Here is a 23,132-nt window from a genome sequence, read left to right on the forward strand (position 1 = left end):
TTTTTCTGACCCATTTTCACTGTTCATCGTGATCACAGTTCATTTTCATCACAGTGTATCTTCATTTCAGGATATATCAGTTCGTAATTAGGGTTTCATACTCACTCTGGTAAGTTTTTCTACAATCCAACGAGTTTTTCTCTGGAAACACAGTTAATTGCATTTTATATTAGCCTTCCATTAATTAGGGTTTCAATTTCGTAATAAAAGCTACATGAATTTGAAAAATGTTATTTCTCTGTGTTTTGAACTTATTCTTGAACATTGTTGTGTGATTTTGTCTGTAAATTTCTCTAGTTTCATAATTTCTCTGGCATTTGCTTGATTTATGTTTTTTCTTTGAATTTTTTTTAGCATGTTTATTCCCCCATTTTGTCTAGCATGGTTAATTTCTTTGTATTTCTCTGTGTAATTTTCAAATTCAGTTCATTCAAATTTCTCTACTCTATAAATTTCTCTAGCATTTTAATTTTCTCTGGAATGTGTAATTTTCTCAGGCATTTTCATTTTTTATGCTTGCTAAATTTATGTTTCTTTTTTGAATTTTCTCTGGCTATATTTTACATCTATATGTAATTTTACTCTCTTGTCTGTGTCTATGTTTCTATGGCATTTATAATTTTCTCTAGCAATATCACTTTTCTCCCTTGTGTGTGTCTCTCATGTTTAATTTTCTATGATTATGTCTGTAAATTTCTTTGCCATTTTCATATTATGGAATGGAAATTTTCTCTGGCTTGCCATGTTTAATTTTCTCTGAAATGAGTAATTTTCTCTGTCATTTTCATTTCTGTGCTTGCTAGATTTATGTTTCTTTTTTGAATTTTCTCTGACTATATTTTACGTCTATATGTAATTTTTGACAATTATTCAAAATTTCTCTGTGATGTTTATGTTGCTTTGTTTATTTTCTCTGGAAATGGAAATGAACTGTGCTTGCATGTATTCGACACTACTTCTCTCCCTTGTGTCTGTCTTCCATGTTTTTAATTTTCAGTGTCTAATTTTCTCTAACATTTATAATTTTCTCTGGCCACCTTAGTTTTCTCCTTATGTGTAACTTTCTCTAGCATGTTCAATTTTCTCTGGGATTTAATGTTGACATCTTTATGTTTTCATTGTCTAGAAATGGCGAAACGTAAAACCAGCAAAACACCAAAAACACCAAGAAATAAACAGAAACTCTCTGAGTCTTCTTATGCTCTTAGATCAAAAAGTAGCAAAACACCACAAACTCCTCGCCAAAAAACACAAGTCCAAGGTGACGAAGTAACAAGCATCAAGATGAGTACTCCAACTTCAAAAGACTCAAGCTCAAAGGGGAAAAAACCTATTAAACTCTAAAGAAAGAGAGCTCATGACAGCATTCAATACCGATCCAACCTCTTATATGTTGTCTCCTTTTTTGAAACACATAAATTCAATTCAAACCACCTTGAAGAGCTTCAAAAGACTCCATTCTGGTATTTGATCCAAGCTCTAACCACTGAAAGGATGGATCCAAGGAAGTCTAAGAAATCTGATGATGATGTAATTTCAATAATCCAACGTTACAATGAAAAAATGAATGCATTCATAATTGGTAAAAAGAACTTGACCTTTACAACCAACGACATGACCTTGATTTCCAAAGGAGCCATGTCACTAAAATACTCAAAAAATCCAAACACTGCATTCCTAAGGTGAAGATTCCCAAAGGACACAAGGCTCACTGGTTATGTTCTTAAGAATGCCTTGGTCAAAGCAATGAAAGGCAAGCAACCAACTAACTTCAAAGATGTAGCAATCATTGTTACCTTGTACTTGTGTCTCACTCTATTTTTTGCAACAAGTGGGAATTTAATAGTGTGGGTTTTTATCAAGTACGTCGAACCTCTTGAATCAATAAAGCAGTATGATTGGCCAGAACCAATCACAGCAACATTGATCGATTCTATTACAGCATTGCACAATACTCCGAAAAAAGTTACGGGATGTGTCATTACATTGCTAGTAAGTAGAATTTCCATTCAAATTTACAGTTATGATACTTACAAATTTGTGTATTTAGAAAAATTAATTACTTCAATTACCATCACAGTATTGGCTATGTGAACATGCGAATATCATTGATTAGGAAGACAGTAACACAACTGAATTCCCAAGATGTACCAAGTGGAACCTGCAAAGCTTGACCAAACAGCTACAAAAGACACCAGTCTACTCTCTTGCACCTCGACAGGTTAGATTCCTATCACCACTAATATCTCAATGAAACTCCAAAATTTCTCTAATCACTGATGAGAAGAAAGTTGAAAGCAGGAATCCAAGAAACATATCTTTAGACAAGCATTTGGCATCGTTTTCAGTTTTCTATCTTAAGAAACAGAAAAAAGCTGAAAACACATTTGGCAAATTGTTTTTGGAAACGTTTTCTGTAATCACTCCATTTTTTAGGAAACAGCTATAGTTGTTTTTGTGAGTTTTGGATAACTGTTTTTGCAAAAACAAAAAAAATGAAAAAAATATAAAATGGATGGGTGTTCTTCAATGTTTTATTATTTTGTTCCCAATGACGTAAAAACAAAAAACAAAAACGAAAAAGATGAACATGATACCAAACAGCCCCAACTTCGAAAAGAAAAAAAACATGGTACTCAACTAGCCCCAACTTCGAAAAGAAAAAAAACATGGTACTCAACTTGTTCATGTAGCTTGTACTATAAATGATTACTAGTATCATCATGACAAAATTTGAGAGAACTTATATTTATCCACTAGTATCATCATGACAAAATTTGAGAGAACTTATATTTATCCACAAAAAAAAAAAAAAAAAATGTGATGACTTTCATCATTATGACAAAATTTGTATCTAGATCTCACTTTACTAGCCAAGAGGAATGTACAGGTAATGCGACTGATTTGAGGAAGTCACCAGTGTCCCCAATGACATTTATTATGGGAGAGCAACAGTAGCTATGGCAAAAAAAAACATTTGATGAATTGGGCAGGAGTACAAAAACATTCATCTAAAATACAAATATCAGGTTTTATTTATTTTCTTTCTTATTCTCTCTTATCCTTTTTTACCCTTAATCTACCAGAACAGTTCAGGAAAAATCGGGTTGAATATCATACCTTGAAATTATCTGAACTACCAGCAAGAAAAACTAGCAAAATCACAAAACTGAGGCCATGTTTGTTTGGGCAGACTAGATTAGCATTCCCATGACTAATAGTCCTAGGACTACGAATCCGTTGGATTATGTATCCTATCTTAACTAATAGTCAAGTTTAAAATAATTAGTCCATACTTCAATTGTTTAACCAAACATCGGATTAATAATTTTATTGGACTATTAATCCAATCCCAAGCTCATGTCCACCCAAACAAACATGGCCTGAGTGTATGCTATCATAGCTTTTAATAATTGTATATAACATTGCGAATTGAGAGGCCAAATACCTGTGGAAGTGCAGCAAATAAGAGAGCTCTAACTTTCAGTAAAGTAATATTTCCAGCTTGTATTAGAGATTCAACTTGAGCAATGGCTTCTTGTAATGTCAGCAGCTGCTCTACTGCATTTTTATTTGGGGGAATGGTAATTTTAAATGCTTCCACTGGCCTCTCTTTCTTTTTATGCCCATACCAGAGCATGAGAACTGCAAGAATTACAAAAATGGAGGGCAATATATACCTGATCCATCCCCTGCAAATCATAATGAGTCATTTTATTAAATTTTCTTTCTTCAAGAAGAAGTAAATAGACCAAAAAAACAGTCCACCGAAGGGATATTAGAAGGATGTCAAACCTACATCAGTAAAATCCCATCTTAGAATTAGCATGAAAAAGGCCAATTTCTTTAAACTAACTTCCTTTTTATACTTTAAAATTAGAAGGAAAGGAAAAGAAGTTAAATTCTCAATTCCACCATTTTGAGGAACATTTTGGCCTGCAATCTGTTATCCACAAGCATTAACTGTAGAATTACAACACAAGGCTTCAAAATATATTCTTTCACAAAAGCAAAAAAATAAAATAAAATTGGGGCTTTCTAGGGAAGGCTTTCTGTTGACTTGAAAGATCTTTGATGGAAGTTAACGAAGATAAAATACAGAAGTATGATAGAATATCTATCATCCAAATAAATCATTTTTCGTACTTCAGAAAAGGCTTTAATCCAATTACAAATGACTTCTCCATTCATAATAATGTCAATAGCAAGTGAAACACAATTGCTTAATCTTCCTATTCTAATTTAATTGATATCAATTTCCAACACCAGGGGCCTCCCCTGTTTTTGTGTTATTACTACACATCTTTCTAACGAGAAAAGAGAACACTTCAAATAAAGCCCGAGGAAAGAAAGTTCTGTTTTACCAATTTTATCTTTATTCGTCTACTATAAACTAAAATTCAATCTCCCAGCAATGAACCTTTAAAATTGTTAGCCTTATAGCTATTCTACAAATAATAAATATAGAATTCAATTTTGTTCTATAATATGCCACACACTTCTCCACTTGAGTCAACCTACTTTGATTCTATGAATCAAATCATCTCTAACCTCACCATCATTATTATTAATCAAACTTAAGTAAAGAAAATGTTCACTATATCTGATCTTATGGCTTTTAACCTAACTTCTTCATTATTTCCAGTTCTATTGTTGCTGAAGTCACATTCCATATATTCAGTTTTGTTCTTACTAACTTTAAACCATTTTGACTCGAGTGCTTCGGACTAGGCCTGTCATTATTTGTTAGCTTTTTAGTTGGCTGATTTCCGGTTGACAAAACGTCTGAGTCTGTATTTTTGGATTTTTCTTGTTTTGGGGTTTGAGTCTTAGACTAGTTGAGCTCATTTTGTTGTGCTTGGGTTCTTGTTGGTGGAAGAATCTTCCAAGTCTCAAAGGTTTGTGACCCAGCCACACTTCACAAACTGGTTTTATGGTTTGCACTCGCTTTCCACCCCGTTCGGTCGCTCAAGCTCTGGTTTTCCTACAATGCCCCGCTCGATTCAAGCTCGACAGTCGCTCGAGCGCTACAACCCCTGAGTTGTTCGCTTGTTTCGAGCTCGACAGTTACTCGAGCGCTTTCATTGCTTCATGTTCTGCTCGACACGCGCTCTATAGTTGCTCAAGCGCTGGAACTCCTGTATTATGCGCTTGCTTCACACTCTACAGGGGCTCAAGCGCTGAAATTCCTGTAAAGCGGGATCAATAGGCGCTCAACAACCATTCAAGCACCAACGACTTGTAGCTCGTGTGTTTTTGAGCTTTTTGTGACTCTTTTGCCCCTTAACTGTTTCTTGATCAAATATGATCTCATCGTTTTGGTAGAGATTCGAGAATACAAGCTTAGATACACTTTCTCTCTCTACTTGGTTGATTTAAGCTTGTGCTCCAAGAATCCATGGATAAGGGTTTCAACCTAGAGATGGGTTCAAGATTTCTATCTTTATTTCTCTCTAGATTGATTGTTTTTCAACTCATTTTTCTTAAATCATACACGTACTCTTTTTATCCTTTAATCACCATGGTCAATTGAAGATTGAAGCCATTGATTTGGAGATTGGAGCTCAAAGGTTCATGGCGATTTGTGAATCAACAGTGCCTGTTCTTGCAAGGCCGCTACGGAGCAGAGATCTAGCTCTTGAAGCTTGTGGTGAGGCTCAACTATAGGGAGGCTAGTGATTTAGTCTCCTTGTTGTCTCGCATTGATCATTTATCAATGGATTCATCCTCAAGTGATAAATTGGTTTGGCTCTTGCATATTTCCGGTATCTTTTCTTGCAAATCCTTTTTCACAAAAATCATTGAGAAGCCAAATATTCCATTTTTTTCTCTACACAAAAGAATCTGGAAATCTTTTGCGCCTCTCAAAGTGAAGTTTTTTATATGGTCTTTGATTCATGGAAGCATTTTGACCAATGATGTCCTTCAAAATAGGAGGCCTAATCGTTATCTTTTTCCTCAATGGTGCATTATGTGTAAGGAAGAGGGGGAGACTCTAGATCATCTTTTTTTTTTTTGCATTGCCCAGTGGCAAGGAGTTTGTGGCAGCAGTTTTTTTCATGGGGTGGCCTTGATTGGGTGGCACCGGAATCAAGTAGTTCAATGCTCTCTATGGATTTTTTATTTTTGGCTCAAATAAAAAAGCAAAGGTGTTGTTGGGGCTTTATGTAGCTTTTGCTTTATTCCGGGTCATATGGTTGGAAAGGAATGCGAGCATCTTTGAGGATAAGTGTTGATGTCTTTTTGATGTGGGAGAAAATGAGATTCCTAGTAATTCCTATTTGAGTCTTGTAATTGGTCGATTCATTGATCTAGTAAAATTCGGTGTTGGGGTCACGGTTTTCATCCTGTGAGAGGGTTTCATCATAAGGTTTCCATATAAATTGTGCATCTCTTATATTGTTTCATTATTGTCTATTGAGAAATCATGTGGGGTTTTGGTTGATAATTGTTGATTGTTCTTGATTTGATTTTTGGATATTGGAATCACTTAGAACAATCATTGGGAAATCATTGGGAATTTCATTATTAATAAAATAAAATTTCAACAATGAACAATCATATGATGAATGTCATTAGGAGATTGTACATGAAGACCAAGCCTATTGAAGAGTCAAGTTGGGATGAAAAGAAGCAGGCAGCCTGGCCACCACTATCTTCATGTAAAATTTATTTAAGATGGCATCACAACTACCCTATCCACTAGCCAACCTGGTCCGTCTGTCTTTGGACCAAAATATGAAGAGAATCCATGAAACTTGAACTTAAAAATTCCCTTTGGGTTATTAAGCATTGCCTCCATTTTTTTTTTTCATATCAAGCAATCACATCCAATATCCACTGATTGATGAAGGCCTTTACTGCTGCTTTTCTCTTTGAAAAATCAAGTCACCTAATATCCAAGAAAGATGAGAAGCATAAAGTCAAAATTCAAGCCTGCTTACAACCTACTCCAATTATTTTAAGCCTTTACCGTTCAAAATGCTCTTCATGTTTTTCCATCATTGCTCATTCATTCCTGTTATGCTCAAAGAAATGAAAACCAAGTTCATAAATTTCTAACATTGAAAGTGTTGAGCATCTCCAAGAGGATAGTTAAACAAGGCTTGTTAGGCATTTTAGCCAATGTAAGTCTAATTTTGAGCTCTAATGGGCTAGCTACTTTACCATCCTATTTTTTTGGTGGTTACAATTGAAGAGCCCTAGAGGCTCTCTAAACAATTATGTATGTATATATTTTAGATTTTTGTATATTTATGTCTTGGATTTGGGATTTTATATTATATATATATATATGTGTGTGTGTGTGTGTGCGTGTGTGTGTGTATGTAGCAATTTTATATGTTCTTTTAATTCTGTTTGATGAATTACGGAATAACTTATTTTGTATTTGTATTTTTTTTCTCCTCATTCTATAGGTTTTGTATGCTTGTATGGGCAAATTTATTATTACTGCAAATTTATTTAGTAAAATATCAACAATTAGTATTTTTGTATTTTAAAAATTAATTAAGTTAGTTTAAATGATTAGCTAAAATAAAGAGCGTGGTTGGATAACACAATAGCTAAAGTAATTAGGTAAAACAAAGAGTGTACTTTTTTTTGTACTTTAGCTAGTGAAAAGTAGAGAGTGTGGTTGGAGTTGCTCTAAGGGGGCTTTTCCTTAAATAAGCTAAAATACCAAGCTATTTTCCAAACCAGGCCTAGTTTTGACGGATTTCCCAAAATAAGCTAAAACGTGGTTAGAAACCACGCTTTCACCGTTTTTATAGCCCAACCGCGGAAAATTTGTAAAATCATAAAAGCGTTTTAATTAAGAAAACATTGTTACAAATTACATTTTTTAGGAAATTTGATTTATACAGAAAGCGTTGTGTCTAATCACGCTTTTAAATTATTTTTTTTTTCTTCAGAAAACGTGGTTTACAACCACACTTTTAGGACAGCGTGGTTTCTAACCACGCTTTTAAATAAATTTTTATTTTCCAGAAAACGTGGTTCACAAACACGCTTTTACTGACTAAAGAAAGCGTGGATGATAACCACGCTTTTAACCGAACACGAACAATGCTATTATTATTATTATTATTATTATTATTATTATTATTATTATTATTATTATTTAATCTAGATTATATAGTTCGCTCAGTCATCTTATAGATCTCTGTATATAAATTATTCATATAAAATATCATATTAATAAACAATCTTAGCTACCAAATTTTATTATTTTAATATATAAAAATAAATTATGTAATTTTGAAATTATGTAATTTTGAAATTATGTTTCGCATCCATTTTTTTTTTAAAAAAAAAATGATAAAATTATATGTACGATTATCAAATCAATTTGACATTTACATAAATAATTTATACATAAAAATTTTAAAAAATAAACAACATGTATTGTCTAAAGAGTAGTGAATTGTGTAAAAAAGATAAATTAAATATTTGGTTAATTTACCTGATATTTTTTAAATTGTTATTTAAATATAAAATTTTAAATAAATTTTTATTTTGTTATATAATTTTAAAAAGATTGATGATGGACAAAAATAAAAAATAAAAAATAAAAAATTAAAAAAGAAGAAGAAAATAATGGCCTCGAGACACGCACCCTCTCAGAGAACATTTTGTGCAGTTTCGGAGAGATTTTGTCAGGGCTTTTCCCAAACTAAGCCCCTATACTGATTTATTTCCGAAACTAAGCCTACTTTTGCAGAATTTTCGAAACTAAATATTTGTTATTCCCTTAAATTTTTGTTGCCACGAAATATTTAAATAAAACTTCACACAGCATATATAAAGTATCTAATTTGCTAATTACTACTACGAATAGAAAAACAAAATAAAGGTATAACTATAACACCTATAACACTTTAAAATGCCGTAGCTAGTTCAAACATAAGTATCCCGCAAAAATAATTTGTGGAAGCATTGAACATAACACATAACATAAAATAAAGTGACGAGTACAATACTTAACAGTTACTTAGACAAATATTAGACAAACCTTTCACAAACTCATTGTCGAAAGAGTTATTTTAACACACACAACACATTATTATGAATAACCTAATATAATTTAGTAGACAGATAGACGCCTAATCCTCGCTCAAATCGGCAAGCTCAGAGTCCGAACAATCAGAGAGCTCAGGGTCAAAAAGAAGTGCAGGATCGTCCTTGATAGCCTTGATAGCCGTAGCATTTGGTGCTGTTCTGTTCTTCTTGGCATCCAACTTAAGTATAGATAGTTTCATATCGCGGGCTGACCTACGGCGTACTTACGAAATCTCACGTCGAAGTCTTTCACATAGTTGATCAACATTATGTGGATCTTCCTTTTGGATCTGAACTGAACGTGCTTTCGGCACCTTCAGTCGATTTTCCCGACATAATCTTTCCATTTGCACTCGCTCTCTAAATAGTGCGGGCCACTTCAGAAGTCTAGCGTCTGCTAAACCATATCCTGTTTGATTATCAGATGAATCCTCCACCAAACCACATGGATCTCGATAGTACTTGGGCATGACAAAATGTCGCTTCCCAAACTTATCATGATAAGCACAAGAAAAAAAATACAAAAAAGAATTTTCTATAATTTTTTTTATAGAAAGTATGATTACACAAAAAAAAATACAAAAAAAAAATAAAAATAAAATCCAAGACATTCATTTTATATTGTTTTTTTTAAGAGCACTGAATTTTATTTTAAATAACAAACACACAAAATTAAGTAAACAAACAAATCAAATTTTAAAATACTGAATTTATACACCAAAAAAAACAAAAAACAAAAGATTAAAAAAGTGAAATGGGAAAAAGTCCCAAACTATCTAAGAACATTGAATTATTTAAGAACATTGAATTTTTTAAACACACACCAAAAATTTAAGAACACTTTTTTGTTTTTTTTTTTTTTAAACACACAAAATGAAGACATCACAAAAATAAACACTGATTTTTTAAGCAGACACAGAAAATTTAAGAACATTGGTTTTAATTTTTCAAACACACAGAACATGAAGGCAACAAACAAATAAATCAAATCAATAAATTTTAAAACATTTAGAGGTAAAGAGATTTCATATACACTTTAAATTTACAAACACTTAAAACGCTGATTATATTAACAAATAAATCAAACCAATAATTTTTAAAAAGAAATTATGAACACTGATTGTATTAACAAATAAATCAAACTAATAAAAAAAATCTATAATTTTTTAATAATAATAATAATAATAATAATACCAAACAAATGAAATGTACATATAGATACAGATATGAAACCCTAACCCTAATTTCAAACAAAAACTTTGGGTTAGAACATTTTCACAATTCAAAACCCTAATTTCTGAAACCCTAACCCTAATTTCTTATTTCACAATTCAAACCCCTAACCCTAATTTCTGATTTCACATTCAATTGAAAACCCTAAAACATTTTCACAATTCAAAACCCTAATTTCTTATTTTACAATTCAAAATCCTAACCCTAATTTCCGATTTCACATTCAATTGAAAACCCTACAAGATTTTCACAATTCAAAACCACAAGATTTTACCAATTCAAAACCACAATTTCAATTCACAAAGCCTATTCTACCTACATTGATATCAATTTCAATTCACAACATTTTCACATTCACAAACCCTATTCTACCAACATTTTCATCAATTCACAATATTTTCACATTCACAAACCCTTTTCTACCCACATTCACATTTTCACAAACACAATAAATACATATAAAATTCAAACTGAGAGAGAGAGAGACAGATAGTCATACCAACGAGAGAGAGAGCAGAGAGCGACCCAGAGAGAGAGAGAGAAAGCAGTAAGCCCACGGATGGAAAGAGAGAGTGAGAGCAGAGAGAGAGTGTGAGACCAGAGAGAGCGAGAGCAGAGACAGAGTGAGAGCAGAGAGTGAGAGACAGCAGATCGGAAGGAAAAAAAAGAAAGTGTAAAAGCGTGGTTGCAAATGAGGGGGGTGGAATTTTTTTTATGAGTTATAAAAGCGTGATTACGAACCACGCTTTCATTTAAAACCGAATTTTCGTTAAAAGCGTTGTTATCATCCACGCTTTCTTTAGTCAACAATAAAAGCATGGTTCGTAACCACGTTTTTAAAAAAAAAAAATTATTTAAAGCGTGGTTAGAAACAACGCTTTCTGTATAAATCAAATTTCTTTGAAAACGTGGTTTGTAACCACACTTTCTTAATTAAAAGCATGGTTTGTAACCACGGTTTTACGATTTTACAAATTTTCCACGATTGGGCTACAAAAACGGTGAAAGCGTCATTTCTAACCACGTTTCAGCTTATTTTGGGAAATCCGTCAAAACTAGGCCTAGTTTGAAAAATAGCTTGGTATTTTAGCTTAATTAGGGAAAAACCTCTTCCTTAAGTTCAAGTCTGACACAATACGTCTCATAGTAGGAAGTAAATTTTTCATTCGTTTCAAAGTATAATGAATTGACTTATGTACATTCTTTCATTCTTTCTTTCTTTTCTTTTTTTGATAAGATATTTAGATTCCTTCAGAAGATACCAATAATATAAAATATTAATCTATGTTAAACAAACTTGGGATCAAGATTTTTTCCACCAGCGGAAACACGAAATTCAAGTTGAAAGTAAATTACCTAAAAATTGAATAGCTGATCATCACCAGAAACATTGTTGATTTCCAAGGGTCTTGCCATGTAGCCAAAACTTGAAGGCGGTTGAATGATTCAATAAGTGGGAAAAGCAACTCCTGCAAAGGAAAGTAGCTCGAACATGTCATCCTAAGGAATAATGCATCAAAATCGTACCAAGCTATCTTAAGACCATTAAGCTGTTGAGAATCAACAACCAAAATCATGATGGAGTTCTATGGAACCCAAAACACCAAGGAATCAAATCCTTGATGACTTGTGTCAACGTGTATGAGTGAGCCATAGAACCTGAGTAAATTGTAAGTTGGTAACCAGTCATATCTAATCTAAAAATTTAAATCTATGGACCAGCTATATGATTAAGGCCGAAATGTACATCATTGAGGTCGTTAATTAGAATCTCTTAACTTCACTTGCTGGTCAAACCGTATATTTTATGTGTGTTGAGTGTCAATCAGGTTATACATCGTCGGAGCATAAAATGAGCAAAAAGACAGAATTTGGCAGAGTTGACTTTTTCCGCACGTGCGTTGACTTTTTCCGCACGTGCGTTGACTTTCCCGCACGTGCGTTGACTTTCCCGCACGTGCGTTGACTTTCCCGTACGTGCGTTGACTTTTCCTGGGAAAGTCAAACCGACGTTTTAAACCTGTTTGGACGAGATTGGAAGGATAAAAAGAGGAGAAAAAGGCTGGATTAGGGTTCTGAAATTGTTTGGACCTAAAGAGGGAGGCTAGGGTTTGCAAAAGAAGAAGAAACAAAAAGCTTCAAGGATGTCTCCCATGGTGATTCCTTCTCTTTCTACTTCCTTCCACTCCTCCATGAGTGGCTAGTCTTCTTTTCTAGGGTTTTGATGAAACCCTAGCCATGTAATTATGTAGCTTTCTTTTTTTGATTTTAAATTATGTAAAGGTTTGAACCATTGTATGGTGTTTTAGAAATTCTTTATATATGATCTTCATTATCTTTTCAAATATTTGACTTTCTGTGATTGTTGAATATTATCCATACATGAGTTTTCTTTTCCTTCACATTCAAGGTATGGGACGAACCATGCTACGAGGAACGAGTCGTATCACTACCCTAGTTTAGAGTGAACGATTCGTATTGCTTGAGATGGTTCGTGCTCGTACATTGAATGTGATAATCTTCTTGTTAAATGCTTTGAGCTTGTAGTTGTGAAGCATTAATTCGTTCAAACCATAGCATAATTAATTTCAATTGGAAACCCTAATTATGTGGTTAGTGGTGAATTCTCTACCCTAGGATTTTTCCCCAATTTAGTAAATCCAATTTCATTTAATATTGATAATTTAATTCCTTAGTTTAATTTATTTGTTAATTAAATTAGGTTATGATCATTCAATCTTTTTATCAAAATTAATTTAGGAATTTAACAATTAAATTAGTTTAATTTCACAATAGTCCCTGTGGATCGATACCTGGACTTGCCATTATTCTGATAGAATTTGGTATAGTTTAGTATTTAATTTTGGTGTGTTCAACGACCAACCAAAATTTTGGCGCCGTTGCCGGGGACTTCTGGCGAAATTAGTTAATTTAAAGTTACATTCTTATTTTAATTTTTAGTTTAGGATTTTATGCTTTTGGTGTTGCTAAGTGTGCAGAGTGTTTGAAATTGGAGCTATCATTGAAGTGTAAGCGGAGCGCAGCCGAGCTTAAATAAAAAAAAACCGCAGCACTAAAGTGAGTAAACAGAAGCAAACACTCACAAGCAAAGCACCAAAGTGCTAAAACAGAAGTCAAAGCTCAAACAGAGGTTGGGGACAACGTCTACACGTCAACCATCCGTAAGACGAGTAAAGCGTTTTCGTTAAACCGCTGTGAGTATTTCTTCCTTTGGTATTTTGCTTTCATACTTAGTGCACAGAGTCGGAACTTGTTGTGTGTGTTTGGGTAGTGTATGCACGGGCGTCGTTCTTGTCGCCCTGAATTGTGGAGTTTGGACCTTGAACTAGAAAGGACCCTTAGGAGACTTAGGACCTCTGCTCGTATTCCTAGGCTTGAATATTCATACATTGAGCCATTAGAGATGGCAGATCCTAATATCCCGAATGAGCCTAACCGGACACTTAAGGATTATTTTACACCCACTGCATATACATCACCATCATGCATCCAATTGCCCAACACCACTGCTGCTCATTATGAGATTAAGTCCAGCACCATACAAATGCTCCCATCATTTTATGGACTAACTCATGATGACCCTTATAAGCATTTGAATGAATTTCTGGAAATTTGCTCGACAGTAAGGATCCAGAATTTAACAAATGAGGCCTTAATGTTGCGATTGTTTCCATTCTCGTTAAAGGATAAAGCCAAACACTGGCTAAATTCTTTACCTGCTAATTCAATCACAACTTGGGACCAATTACAGCAACGGTTCTTGGAGAAGTATTTTCCCATAGGTAAAACCAACCAACTTAGGCGAGCCATCACAAACTTTGCTCAAATGGATGGCGAGCAATTCCATGAGACTTGGGAAAGACTTCGAGACCTTCTCCAACAGTGTCCCCACCACCAAGTGCCTAATTGGCAACTTGTTCAAACATTTTATTATGGCTTAACTGAGCCACACCGCCAAATGGTGGATTCGTCCAGTGGTGGGACATTTATGTCTAAAAATGATGCTGAGGCATGGCAATTGTTTGAGAACCTAAGTGATAATTCCCTTCACCATGCCTCCGCAGCCCGGCAAGTCCGGCAACCCATGGTTGGAGCCCCGAAAAGAGGGGGCATTTATGAGGTCGGGCAAAACCTAGAGTTAGCCCAACAAGTAGAGGCATTGTCCCGCAAAATGGACCAATTATTAGTTACGGGACATGCTCCTACCCAACATGATCAGCCTCAATTTCACGAGGCATGTGTTATTTGTGCGAGCCCTGCTCATGACTTGAGTGAGTACCCTTCGGCATCACAATTTCCGGAGTTAGTCCAAGAGCATGTGAATGCGGCTCAAGGATTCTCCAACCCGGGTAATAACCCATACTCCAACACATATAATCCGGGATGGAGAAATCACCCTAATTTCTCATGGAGGCCCCCTTCACAAGGCACTTCTTACAATCCGCCACCACCAAGGCAGAATTTCAATAATTTTGCCAACCAATCATCTTACCGACCACCGCAACCGTATAGACCCCCATAACCATACCGTCAACCACAACCCCCGCTTGTCCCTCAGGGCAACTCTGCCTTTGAGACTCAGGTGTTGGAAGTTCTTTCAGAACTTAAGGGGTTAGCACCGATAGTTCACTCCCACACTCACTCTATTGCCAAGATAGAGACCCAATTGGGTCAAATGGCTAACAACATGAATCGGAGAGATGAGGGAAAATTACCAAGTCAAACTGTGGCTAACCCTAAGGGACAATACGGGGCAGAGAGTTCGGGTGGGAATGGTAAGCAACATGAGCAAGTGCAGGCGGTGGTTGCTCTAAGAAGTGGTAGGGAGTTAGAGCCTCAATCTGTTGCGTCTGATGTAACTAGAGTTAGGAAGGGTGACCACGGTGGTTCACCAAGTGAAAGCAAGGGTGAGGGGGAAACACTTAAGAGGGATGAGTTAGTCCCTAGCACTACATATGTGCCTAAGGCACCCTTTCCCCAGTGCCTTGATACACCGTCCCCTTTTAATAAGAAGGCGGCATCTATGGAGGCAATGATGGAGGTCTTTAAACAGGTAAAAATCAACCTTCCCCTGTTGGAGGCGATTAAGCAAGTACCATCATATGCCAGATTTCTGAAGGACCTTTGTACGCAAAAGCGTAAATCTAGGACACATGTGTCCCAAAAGGTCCTACTCATGGAGCAAGTAAGCTCCATCTTGTTGAATGACACACCTCCTAAGCTTAAGGACCCAGGCGCCCCAACCATTGCATGCATTATAGGGGACCACTTCATTGATAGGGCCTTATTGGATTTAGGGGCTAGTGTTAATTTGTTGCCGTACTCTGTGTACGAGGAATTTGGGCTTGGCGTGTTGAAGCCCACGACTGTTACTCTTCAGTTGGCTGACTGGTCCCTCAAAGTGCCACGGGGCATGATTGAGGATGTGCTAGTTAAGGTTGATAGGTTCTACTTCCCTGTTGACTTTTTGGTATTAGATATGGAACCGGTAGCCAGTTCTAGGAAACAAATCCCGGTGATTTTGGGTTGACCTTTCTTGGCTACGGCCAATGCATGCATTAATTGTCGGACCGGGGTTATGGAAGTTTCATTTGGTAGCATGCAAGTGAAACTTAATGTTTTCCAAGCATCACAACAACCTCATGAGAGAGAGGAGTGCTTATTAGTGGATGTTGTGGATGAGATTGTTGAGGAGGCTTTGCCCTCCATTCTTGTAGAGGACCCTTTGGAGGCTTGTCTAGCTCATTTTGGGTTTGAAAATTTTGATATAGATGGGTCAGTTGAGGAGGTGAATGTCTTGCTTAATTCTTCTTCTACACCGGATTTTCCTCCATGGAAAGCCCGGTTTGAGTCACTTCCTCCTCTGTCGAGAGAGCCTGCCACACCTTCTTTGGTCACACCACCTACACTTGAGTTGAAGCCACTTCCGGCCACACTCAAGTATGCATTTTTAGGGCCCCAAGATACTTTACCGGTCATCATTGCATCTGACTTGACTGCAGCGCAGGAGAGTCAGTTAATGAGTGTTCTAGTGGCACATCGGAGTGCTATAGGGTGGTCAGTGGCTGATTTGAAAGGGATAGATCCCTCCGTGTGCATGCATTATATACACCTAGAAGAGGACACCAAACCTTCTCGCGAGATGCAACGGAGACTGAATCCTAACATGAAAGAGGTGGTGAAGAAGGAGGTTTTGAAATTGTTGGATGCGGGTATTATATACCCCATTTCAGATAGCAAGTGGGTAAGTCCCACACAAGTAGTGCCCAAGAAATCGGGCATCACTATTGTTGAGAATGAAGGAGGAGAGTTAGTCCCCACACGGACCACTACTGGGTAGCGAGTGTGCATTGATTATAGGAGACTAAATTCCTCGACTAGGAAGGACCATTTTCCCTTACCTTTCATTGACCAAATCCTAGAGCGGTTAGCGGGGCAGGGTTTCTATTGTTTTCTTGATGGCTATTCGGGGTATAATCAAGTCCCGGTGTACCTCGCTGACCAGGAAAAGACCACATTTACATGCCCTTTTGGCACTTTTGCCTACAGGTGCATGCCCTTTGGGCTGTGTAATGCACCGGCGACTTTTCAACGGTGTATGATGGCTATTTTCTCCGACATGGTGGAGAAATTCTTAGAGGTTTTTATGGATGATTTTTCGGTGTTTGGACCGTCTTTTGAGGAATGCCTTAGGAACTTAACTAGAGTGTTAGAACGATGTACTGAGGCAAACCTAATCTTGAGTTGGGAAAATAGCCATTTTATGGTTCGTGAGGGTATAGTGTTGGGACACATTGTGTCCCCTCGAGGTATAGAAGTTGACAAGGCTAAGGTCGACATCATTGCAGGCCTTCCTCCACCCAATTCTGTGCGTCAAATTAGGTCTTTCCTAGGGCATGCAGGTTTTTACCGTAGGTTCATCAAAGACTTTAGTAAGATATCACGTCCTTTGTGTAGTTTACTAGTTAAGGATGCGCCTTTTGTCTTTGATGAAGCATGCTTAAAGGCATTCGAAACACTAAGAATGGCTTTGACCACCGCCCCAATCATGAAATCACCAGATTGGTCTCTTCCTTTTGAAATCATGTGTGATGCTTCTGATTATGCTGTCGGGGCTGTGTTGGGCCAAAGGGTCAATAAGGCACCATTTGCTATATATTATGCTAGTCGAACTCTCTCGGATGCTCAATTGAACTACACTACTACCGAGAAAGAGTTGCTAGCTGTGGTCTTTGCCTTAGACAAATTCCGATCTTATCTCCTAGGTTCCAAGGTCATAGTCTTCACTGATCATGCCGCTTTGCGGTATTTACTATCTAAGAAAGAGACCAAACTTAGGTTGATTAGATGGATTTTGTTGCTTCAGGAATTTGATTTAGAGATCCGTGATAAGAAAGGATCTGAGAATGTGGTGGCAGATCATCTCTCTCGAATCCTCGTTGAGTATAATAGCGACCCTCTTATTTTGCATGATTCGTTTCCGGACGAACAACTTTTTGAGCTGTCACAAGCGAGCCCCCCGTGGTTCGCACATATTGTGAATTACTTGGCCATTGGGCAAACTCCGCAGAATTGGTCTAAGCAAGACAAAGACCGATTCTTTTCACAGGTCATGTATTACTTTTGGGAGGATCCGGAGTTGTTTAAATATTGCTCCGACCAAGTGATCCGACGGTGTGTGCCGAAGAGTGAGGTGCATAGCATTCTTACATTTTGTCATTCTTCTGCATGTGGCGGTCATTTTAGTGGGCATAAAACGGCCGCCAAGATTTTACAAAGCGGGTTTTATTGGCCCACAATTTTTAAAGATGCCCATCAATTTTATAGAACTTGTTTGCGCTGTCAGCAAATGGGTTCGATGTCTCGGCGTGACATGATGCCAATGTCCCCTATTCTTGTGGTAGAAATATTTGATGTTTGGGGAATTGATTTTATGGGCCCGTTCCCGTCGTCGTTCGGGTTTGAGTACATTCTCTTGGCAGTAGATTATGTGTCGAAGTGGGTGGAGGCAATAGCTACCCGAACAAACGATCATAGAGTGGTAATCAAATTTTTGCATGAAAATATCTTTAGTCGTTTTGGGTTCCCTAGAGCCATAATAAGTGATCAGGGTACACATTTTTGTAACCGGTTCTTTGAGTCGGTAGTTAAGAAATACTCTATCACTCATAAAGTTGGCACTCCATACCACCCTCAAACTAGTGGCCAAGTAGAAGTCTCGAATAGAGAGGTAAAGCACATAATTGAGAAAACGGTGAGACCGGATAGGAAAGATTGATCACAACGGTTAATTGATGCATTATGGGCTTACCGCACTGCTTATAAGACACCCATTGGGATGTCACCATATAGAGCAGTGTTTGGCAAAGCTTGTCATCTCCCGGTTGAACTTGAGCATCGAGCATTGTGGGCCATAAAGAAATTTAACTTCGATATGGCCGCGGCTGGGCTCAATCGAAAATTGCAACTCAATGAGCTGGAGGAAATCCGGAATGATGCATATGAGAGTTCGAGAGTTTTTAAAGCTCGGACTAAGGAATTCCATGACAAGCACATTAATAGAAAATCTTTTGAACCCAACCAAAAAGTGTGGCTTTTTAATTCAAAATTGAGACTCTTTCCGGGTAAGCTAAGATCAAGATGGGATGGCCCTTTTGAGGTTGTTGAGGCATTTAGTCACGGCGCCGTTGAGGTGCGGGATCCAAGAACTGGCCACACTTTCAAAGTGAATGGCCAAAGATTGAAACCATATATAGAGGGGATTGGGAATGGGGATATGATTGAGTCCATTGCCTTGATGGACCCATTTTACTATGATTGATAAATTGATTCCTTGTTCTCTTTTCTTTCCCTTCTATGCTATTTTGTTTTTCTGTGTTCTCGTTATGCTTTATTTGTGTCTAGGAGACTTTAAATCCTCTAAAGGTGTAATTCCTTTGGTGTTTGCCGTGCCCGAACGGCATCTGACGGTCTGGTATAGCCACCTAACTGGGTTTGTAGTGAGTTCCTAGGAGACCAACTGAGACGGTGGAAACTAGAGTTCGAATGGCAAAGCCTAGAACACAAAGGTTTGGGATTTCCGAGACTAAAGTCTGGTTTAAATACCCAGGGGTATGGAGATTGCTTCAAAACTACCTCGGCTTGAACTCTGTATGGCAGCCCCATAGATTGAGGTAGCTTTATGCGCCTCGATTCTGGATACCAAATCAACCTAGTCTGTCACCCTGTTGGAGAATAGGGAAAGTTACAAATACAGTTAGGGAGAAAAGTAGTACCCGTGGTTTTCGCGTGAAGATCATACCTTTAGTGGGCATTCCGTGTTTTTTTTTTTTTTGTGCTATATTTATTCCGGATGTCAATTAAAAGTAGAAATATTTATTTTCAGTGTTTAAAACCATACTTTCATGTTTATTTTCTATGTTTATACTTGATCATTTAAAAAAAAAAAAAAAAAAAAAAAATGAAATCGCCGCACGTGCGGCATGGGCCCCGCACGTGCGGGAAAAGTGGCAAAAACCGAGCTTGCATTATGCTTTAAAGGCAGGTGCGGGACGGATGTGCGTTGACCAAGCCGCACGTGCGGCGTGACTCCCGCACGTGCGGGACGCCGATTTGCAAAAAAAAAAAAAAAAACGGAGTTGAAATCGCCGCACGTGCGGCTTGGGCCCCGCACGTGCGGGAAAAATTCAAAAGCATCAGCCTCCCACTCTGCTAAATATGCAGGTGCGGAGGGACGTGCGTGAACAGCCGCACGTGCGGCTTGACTCCCGCACGTGCGGGACGAAGCAATTTAAACAAAAAAAAAAAAAAGAAGAGAGAAGCGCGGGGATGGAATCGCCGCACGTGCGGCCTTGACCCCCGCACGTGCGGGGAAAAAAAAAAATGTTTTGTTTCCTTATTATTTTTATTCTCATTTACTAATTTTTATTTTATTTTAATTTTCGTTTCAAAAAAAAAAAAAAAAAAGGGGGTTGTTTTGTTGTCTTATTATTATTTTTATTTATTTATTTTATTTATTTTATTTTTATTTTATTTTTATTTTTTTTATTTTTATTTTTTATTTTTCATTTACTAATTTTATTTTATTTTAATTTTCGTACCCAATAAAAAAAAAAAAAAAAACAAACAAACAAACAAACAAACAAACCACCTTATCTACTCTCTCTCTCCCAATCACTCTCACACTCTCAGATCTCTATCTCTCTCTCTCTCTCTCTCTCTCTCTCTTATCCCCACAAACCCATCTTCTTCTTCTTCTTCTTCTTCTTCTTCTTCCCTTTTCTTCTTCTTTCTTCTTCCTCACCACCATCATCTCACCGCCGGCACCACTTCCCTCTCCGTCCGGCGAAACTCCGGCAACCACCATTTTTTCCGGCGAACTTCCATTTTTTTTCTCTCTTTCTCCACTTTTTCAAGGTAAATTTTTCTTTTTTCTTCTTTTCTTTTGTAAGAGGAGCTAATTTAAGCCCACTAAATTATTTAGGCCCAATAGCCCAAGATTAGTGGGCCCGAATTTATCGCAAGTCCAAGATTGGTGGGCTTGGATTTATCGCCGTCAAACGGGCTGAATGGCTCTAAGCCTCGAAAGGGTTCGGATCCACGAACCTAGAGACTTACTCGGGCCCGGACTCGAAAGGGTATTAAGCAAGCCTAGAGATCCGAGGCACTCGGACTCGAAAGGATTCGGATCCACGAATCTAGAGATCTGAAGTACTTGGCTTCGAACGGATTTAGACGCAATCTAGAAGTCGCTCCGTTAATGAGTCCCAGAACACTTGCGGGCTCGGAGCTTTCCGGGATCTACGCACCAGAACCATGGGCGTAATGGAGTTCGAACAAAGGACCCGATCCCGAGGACGGTGAGTGGAGATAAATTCACTCTTCGGTTAAACTAGCCTATACCCGGGTCGAGGTGGCACGACCCCGGGGGGTCCATGAGACTCGGCAATATTTTGCGGCAGGACGTCCTCTGGGACTACCCCTGACCCTTTGGGATGATTGGGGATCATTGGTTAGGTGTGGCTAAGAAGAAGGGTTCGCCGAGGGATTGATCTCCTCTTCGGGGTTTTCTCATCCTCGGAGAAGTCACCTCCTCGGAGAGGTCACCTCCTCGGACAAGGTGGTTAGAGAGAATATCCCCCATGTGCCTTGCACATGGGCTCCATCCTACATCATGAGGTGCCTATAAATAGCACCCACCCATAGCTTTACAAGGGATGGATTTTGGAGATTTTTAACTCTTGGGAAAGAACTAATTTCCCTTCTCCATTATCAACCTTGAAAGTGAAAGTGGGAGATCAATGGGAGAGCCTTGCCATTATTCTATTCTCTAGCCATTTTGCCTTCTTCTTCACCCAATCTCTTATCTCCATCATCTCCTTTGTTGTTGTGTTCCTAAGTTGAGATTATTGAAGAATCTAAGCCTCTCATCATATTCTAGAGAATTTGAAGTTGTTCTTCAAGGATCTTTGAAGATCTTCGAATTTTTCAACTCCTTTCTTGAACCCTCTCCTACATTTTGGCGACTCTGCTGGGGAGGCGGATTGGTTAATGGTCTCAACGAGATCTGGAATCCACACAACTCCAACAAGGATGGCGGGAGAAGATGAAGTTCACCAACAAGGATCCTCTAATGGTGGTGATGACAGAACCATGGCTCCAGATCAACCACTTTTACTGGAAGCCATTCAAGGACTTCAAAATACTCAGCAAGAGATTCTTACCACTCTTCAGAATCTCACTCACACCATGTTGGTGATGAGTTCTAACTTTGCACCGGCGCCAAACGGAAATCAAACTGGTGGTGGAGTTATTCCCGCCGGAGTGCAAAATCAAATCCAAGGAGAAGTAGGCCCCAATCAGCCTATGGCTCATAGCAACACGGCCACAGTAACACATGCTCAAACCACAGTAGGCGGCGGCAGTTTGCCCATGCCCGGGCTCCATGGTGTGCCAAGCCAAGATCCAATGGTGACTAGGGGAGTTTCTGGTGTAATGAATGGTGCTCCGGCGACTGTTGGTGTCCAGGAAAACATAAGGAGCATGATGGCGCAAAAGGGAGCTCTGCCCGTACCTAATCTTGTTACGCCACCAGTAAATGTTACCCAAGCACCAAGCGGGCCTCCTTTGGTGCCAACAACAAATCTGCAAGCACAACCCGGTATAGCAGTGCCGTACGGAGGACTTTACGGGCCTCAATTCAATGTCCCATCACCAACTGGCTTGTCTATAGGCGCTGATGGCCAATATCGTCAAATGTCCTCACCAATGATGAATTTGCAGCACCAGAATGGCCAAGTCGCCCCTAGTTCAGTCTTCGGGTCCACAAGCCAAGTCCCGGGAATACCACCATCAAACTCTCTCCCTCAGCAGTTTCTCACTCTCGCCGATGTACAGGCCATGTTCGATCTCGAACGGGGCAAGAGGACCTTACCCTTTTTGCCTGATCCAGACGTCAAGCCGCCTTACCCTATTGAGATGCTGAGCTATCCATACCCTGAGGGGTATACAGTGCCGAAGTTCATCAAGTTCGACGGCAAACAAGGAAATGCCCGAGAACATGTTGTGCGATTCATCGAGACTCTGGGTATTCATGGTTCAAACCACGTCCTCCGACTGAGAGAATTCTCTAAGTCCCTCACCGACCGAGCATATAGTTGGTATGTTAATTTGGCCCCAAACTCTGTTCGAAGTTGGGAGGAAATGGTTAACAAATTCCACTCCAAGTTCTTTCAAGTGGCGGAGAGGGTGACCACACTTACATTGTGTAAAGAGAAGCAACAAGAAAGTGAAGACATCCTTGACTACGTCAAAAGGTT

General features: G+C 38.1%; 1 pseudogene across 1 annotated transcript in view; it reads right to left on the reverse strand.

The window, feature by feature from the left end:
• Positions 1 to 2,247: 2,247 nt before the first annotated feature.
• Positions 2,248 to 23,132, reverse strand: part of LOC114257451 (uncharacterized) — a 34,975-nt pseudogene continuing 14,090 nt past the window's right edge. The window contains exons 4-6 of the transcript XR_014344534.1: positions 11,650 to 11,762; positions 3,449 to 3,692; positions 2,248 to 2,352 (exon numbers count right to left, since the gene is read on the reverse strand). The product of XR_014344534.1 is annotated as an uncharacterized LOC114257451 (transcript). The remainder of the gene's footprint in view (positions 2,353 to 3,448; positions 3,693 to 11,649; positions 11,763 to 23,132) is intronic.

Source organism: Camellia sinensis, chromosome 11 (genome assembly GCF_055761805.1).
Source record: "Camellia sinensis isolate YWXY chromosome 11, ASM5576180v1, whole genome shotgun sequence".
NCBI classification, from domain to species: Eukaryota; Viridiplantae; Streptophyta; class Magnoliopsida; order Ericales; family Theaceae; genus Camellia; species Camellia sinensis.